Source organism: Mus pahari, chromosome 19, assembly GCF_900095145.1.
Source record: "Mus pahari chromosome 19, PAHARI_EIJ_v1.1, whole genome shotgun sequence".
Lineage (NCBI taxonomy): Eukaryota > Metazoa > Chordata > Mammalia > Rodentia > Muridae > Mus > Mus pahari.
In genome coordinates this window covers 21,258,550-21,264,291 of record NC_034608.1, presented here as the reverse complement: position 1 = coordinate 21,264,291, position 5,742 = coordinate 21,258,550, and positions in this window count along the sequence as shown.

The window sequence follows — 5,742 nt, the reverse complement described above, 5'->3', positions numbered from 1 at the left end:
AAGAAGAAGAAGAAGAAGAAGGAGGAGGAGGAGGAGGAGGAGGAGGAGGAGGAGGAGGCAGACAGACAGACAGACAGACAAACAGACAATCTCAGGGAATCCGGAATGCCCAGTGTAGTTGTCTGCCAGCTTTGTACTGACTTAAGCTGTGTCTGAGTGGTCTTCTCTGGTGGATACCCAACATTCCCTCGCTTGTATCATGTCACAAAAGCACACCTCATGTGTTGTGAGAGTTAAGACTGGTATGTCTGGGTCCTGGTGTCTACTAGGAAATCTCCCGCCAACTTCTCACTTAGCAGCCTTAGCTGGTGGATCCTTTAGAACCCAGTGGAGGATCAGGGAGACAGATCACTGGGTAAAAGGGCTACCGCCAAGCCTGAAAACCTGAGTGCTTCTATCTCAGGGCCCCACATGGTAGAAGGAGAGAAATGACTGCTACAAATGGCTTCTGATTTCTACACAAGTGCAGTGACGTGCCCCATACACATCAAATAAATAAATAAATCACCAAAAAACTAAAAATAATCTAAATTAAACCCAGTGGAGGTCTGGAGGCGTCGGTCAAAGATAGGGCACTTGTGTGGGATGTGTGAGGCCCTTCGTTCTATGTATTTATTGATAAATTTATCAGCTAGGCATGGCACTCCACCCCTGTGACCTCAACACCCAGGAGACTGAACAGAGCTACAAAATGAAATACTGTCTCAGAAAAGCCAGGGTTTGGACTGTAGCTCAGTGATAGAGTACTTGCCTAGAGACTACTAGTGAGAACTTAGGGGTGTGGCTCATCCACTCAGCTCTTACCTAATTCATACTCGTTAGCGTGATTTCATAAGGCCCCAGGTTCTGTTCCCGGCACCAAAGAAATATTAAGAGATAAGCAGAACCAGATCAAATCCTATCTTTCCAGCCCAAAGCCCACTATGGCCTTCAGAATACTGAACAAAGTCTTCCACTGGGTTGAGATTACCCCTGATCCCGCCTGGGCCTGCCTGATCCGCCTGATCCCGCCTGATCCTGCCTGGGCCTGCCCGTATCTGTACTCATTCCAGTCACAAATGAGTCTCCCCAAAGTTACCGGTGCCTGCCTGAGTCTTTGCGCTGGCTGGCTGCTTCCGCCTGGAAGGCTCTTGCCACTTGTCTTATTGCCTACTTCCCTAGCTCTCTAGCTTAACCCCGGAGAGACCTTCGTCACCACAGGCTCTGAAGGCCACACTTCCGTGCCTTGTTGTTTCCCCAAGGTCCAACCTATTTCCTCAGAAGTACTTTTATCATTGTTCTTCTGTCTCTTACAAAAGGGAGACCCAGGGCTGGAGAGGTGGCTCCGTGGGTAAAGGCATGCGCTTGCTGAACATGCAGAGGACCCGGGTTTGATTCTCAGCACTCACGTGGGAGCTCACACCATCGGTAACCCCAGTTCCAGGGCACCCCATGCCCTCTTCCCAACTCTGCAGTCTCCTGCACTCACATGTGACACAGATACTGAAGTCGGGCATACACACACACACACACACACACACACACACTAAATGAATAAATATTTTTAATAAAAGTAGGAATGGGGCCCCGAGGGCTGGTGGCACAAGCTTTTAATCCCAGCACTGGAGCCCTAGGCAGGAGGATCTAAAACGGGAGCTCATTAAGAAAACTGAGTTGTGTTCTCAATTTTCAATGTGAAAGGCATTTCTGTCTTCAATTTTTAAAGTTTTTTTTTTAAAAAAACAAATTTATTTTGTCATTTCATGTATAAGAGTGTTTTACTTGCATGTCTGTAAGTACACGCCTGGTGCCTTTGGGGGTCAAAAGAAAATATTAGGTCCCCTAGGACTAGGGTTATAAACAGTTGTGAGCTACCATGTAGGTGCTGAGAACTGGACCCAAGTCCTCTACAAGAGCAACAAGTGCTCTTAACTGCTGGGCCAACTCTCCAACACGGTCTCCACTTTCTAAAATGCAATTCAAGGTAATTCATGGTAAATTAAAGACGCACATTAGGTACAAACATTTTTCTGTTGTTTATTGTTGAAATACACTCACACAAAGCCCAGGCTGACTCCAAACTTGCTGTGTATCTGAGGATGACCTTGAACTCAGGATCCTTCGTCTACCTCCCAGCTGTTGGGAGTGTAGGTATACATACCTGGCCAATACTTTTCGTTTTGTTTGCTTTTGTGGGGTGGCCTCACTATACAGCCCAGTCTAGCCCTGAATTAGCTAGCTTCTTTTCCTGCCGCAACTCCTCAGGTATTTGAGCGATGGCTTCACAAGTTTAAATTTGACATAAATCCCCCCCCCTCCGAGTTCACTGATCTTAGTGAATCAACACAAGGGTGTGATATTTAAAAAAAAAAAAAAAAAGTGGGGCTGGAGAGATGGCTCAGGGGTTAAGAGCACTGACTGCTCTTCCTAAGGTCCTGAGTTCAATTCCCAGCAACCACATGGTGGCTCACAACCATCTGTAATGGGATCTGATGCCCTCTTCTGGAGTGTCTGAAGACAGCTACAGTGTTCTGATATATAATAAATAATTAAATCTTTAAAAAAAAAAAAAGTGGGTTGTGTATGTAATATATGTGTATGCATGTGTATGTGTGCCTGCCTCCACATTCACAGATGTATGTGTGTGCAGAGGCCGAAGGTAAAAGTCAAATGTCTTCCTCCTCTCTGTCCATTTTTTTTTTTTTTTTTTTTTTTTTTTTTTTTACGAAGGACTGTTGTTTTTTAAATGTACCTAGGTGTTTTGTCTGCTTGTATATCTGTTTTCACACTATGTGCATGCCTGGTACCTGCACAGGCCAGAAGAGGGCATCAGATCCTCTGGAACAGAGCCAGTTGTGATCTGCCCAAGTGTGTGCTGGGAATTGATGCCACAAGTTGCCTGGAACAGCAGCTAGTGCTCTTAACAGCAGAGCCACCCCCTCAGCCCTCCACCTTACTCCTTGAGACAGGGTCTCTCACTGAACCTGAGGCTCACAGTTTCGGTTAGACTGGCTCACCAGTAAGCCCCAGGGATCCACCCATATTCACCTCCTCTAGAGTTGCAGGTGCTGACAGCCACGCCTGGCTTTTACTTGGGTAAAGCCCTCAACACACCTGAGTCAAATCCCCAGTCCTGGGATGGTCCTCTGTACCCCAGTGTAACTTTAACTTGTTCAAATCCTATTTGAAATGCTTTAACCTCCCTTTCAGCCCACCACCTTCCAGAAGTAGTAGAAAAAAAAAGGATGGGGGGGTGGGGGGAAGTGAACCTGTTTAGAAAGGTTCTTTGGAGCAACTTCCATCTGTGTTGTCTGGAAATCAGTTCACAGGTTAGCAGACAGCTCTTTCCATTCACAAACACTTCATGGGTACACCAGCAGTCCAGTTCAGTAGAGATGGGAATAGCAACAGTGGTGACACGACCTAGCAGAGACAGCCAGGCCTCAGCCTGGCTTGAGTCAGCAGAAGGGACAAACAGGAACACCAGGAGAAGTTCTCAGCTGTGCCTCTCTCTCAGGTAAGCAAAGATCAGCAAAGATGTGAGACCCACAAGCGTCACACAGCTAGCTGTACCAGCAAACCAAGCTCTGTCTCCGTCACTCCTTGGAGTCCTATTTATACCCTCCTGTAGGGTGAGTTTGAGCAACACCGCTTTATGGTCCTGGCAGGTCACACTTCCAGCCAGCCACCTGCCCAGGGAACCTTTGGATCCCTGAATGAAGGACACACTCATTCATTTATTCTTGAAATGCCTTGGCTGCCTCAAAGTCTTCACCTGCTAGCATGCTTTTCCCTCATGTACTCCTGGCTCAGCACCTTCTAAATCTACTTTAAAAAAAAAAAAAAAAGATTTTATTTATTTAATGTATGTAAGTGCATTGTAGCTGACTTCAGACACACCAGATCTCATTACAGATGGTTGTGAGCCACCATATGGGTGCTGGGATTTGAACTCAGGACCACTAGAAGAGCAGTCAGTGCTCTTAACCACTGAGCCATCTCTCCAGCCCCCCTGGATTTACTTTTAACTTTGCTGCCCTGTTACCTTCTGTGGGGCCCATCGGTCTCTGATGCCTAAGATGCTTCTGAGCGGCCGCTTTCCCTTTCCTCCTACATTTCGGATGATGTTCCCTCTGCAGATCTGAATCTGACCCATCTCTCTCCACCACCACCCAACCCCCTGAGTCACGGTGATCCTGAAATTCTGCGTCCCCTCCTCTCCTGTGTCCTAGCCCCATCAATTCTAAGGGTCCCACCTTGCCTCCCTTTGCCCAGCCATTAGTCGCTGGCATCTTTACTGATCGATCAAAAACTAATTGGGGACAAGAACCTTTAGGGTTTGCACAAGCACATTCCCTGTCGAATCGAAGCATTAGACCCAGTCTCCAACACCCTCCAAACGTCCCGTGCCTTGCCTCAGCCCAAGTCTACAGAGTCCCAACAAAAGCAGCTCAACTCTGCAACGTAAGGCGGACCAATACCTGTGTGTTGTTAGCCAAGAATCCTTCATCCCATGTCCCTTCATAGGCTTGCTTTATTTAGCAGAACATCCTCTCTCCTGTGTGTGCCTCAGTGAAACGTTCCCTCATGAGTCCACCTTAGCCTTTCACACCTGTGTCCACTTTAATGAAATGTTCCTTCATGTGTTTGCCCCAGCAAAATACCATCCAACCAACTTTCCAAAGAACCCTAAAGTTTCCACTTCACCCCAGAGATGCCATTTTTTCTTATCAACAGTCTACTGTGTGGCAGGCCTTTTCCAAGGGTTGCAGCGATGTCTGCGCCATCCCCAGGCTGTCCTCCCAGTGTCCACCAGCAGAGAGGAGAGACGGTCAGGAAACAGAATTGTGCAATCACTCCATAATGACAATAAACGGGGCCCGCTGCCAATGAAAAGCCCCGGGTGAGCTGGGTGTGGTACTTGCCGGTCACCCAGCTCTCTGGAGGGCGAAGCACGTAGGACTGGGAGTTCAAGACCACCCTTGGAGATATAGTGAGACCATCTCAGAAAAAGGAGGTGCTGAGAGGGAGCCGCATATTAAGGAGTAGAGCTAGGTTAGGCTGGAGCGGGCTGGAAACTATGCGAAAGAGTGGGGAGGTGGGGCTGGGGGAGGTGTGGTAGCTTGGGACGAAGTGCTCCAGAAGGATGCTCCACATCCTGTGAGGGAAGTGATTCAGGTGAGGAAAGGAAAACTGACCAGAGAGGTGAGGACACGCTTAGGTGGCAGTGAGGGGTGCCTGTGGCTTTATCCTAAAGGCTGAAGCAGAAGACGGGATACAGCTAGGTGGCAGGGGAGAGGGAAGGAGGGAGAAGGAAAGGATCAGATGGGAAAAGGGAAACACGATGAAAGAGTCGATCAGCCACGGAAGGAGCAAATTTCAGCTGGGATCCAGGAGGGAAAGGGCAAGCGAGGCTAGACCAGGGTGAGACTGTAGAGAGGCAGCCACACAGGAGAGCGGTTTGTAAGCCTGAGCTCTCCCTGGCATTCCATGCAACTAACCCATACTGAGCGCTCAGGAAGACCCCAGGGCTCAGACCAGGTGGCAGGTTAGATGGGGGCTGTCACATCACTGAAACAAGATACAAACAGGATGGTTCTGGTTAGGACCGGCGGGGCGGGGCAGGGGTGCTCTCTCAGAAACATCCTCCTAGAACCCAACCAAGAGATGGACTGGAGGCAGGGGGATGGAAGTAGAAGTGGTGGATATGGAGAAGGGCAAAGGGGGAGAGAGAGAGAAAGAGAGAGAGGAGGGGGAGGGGGT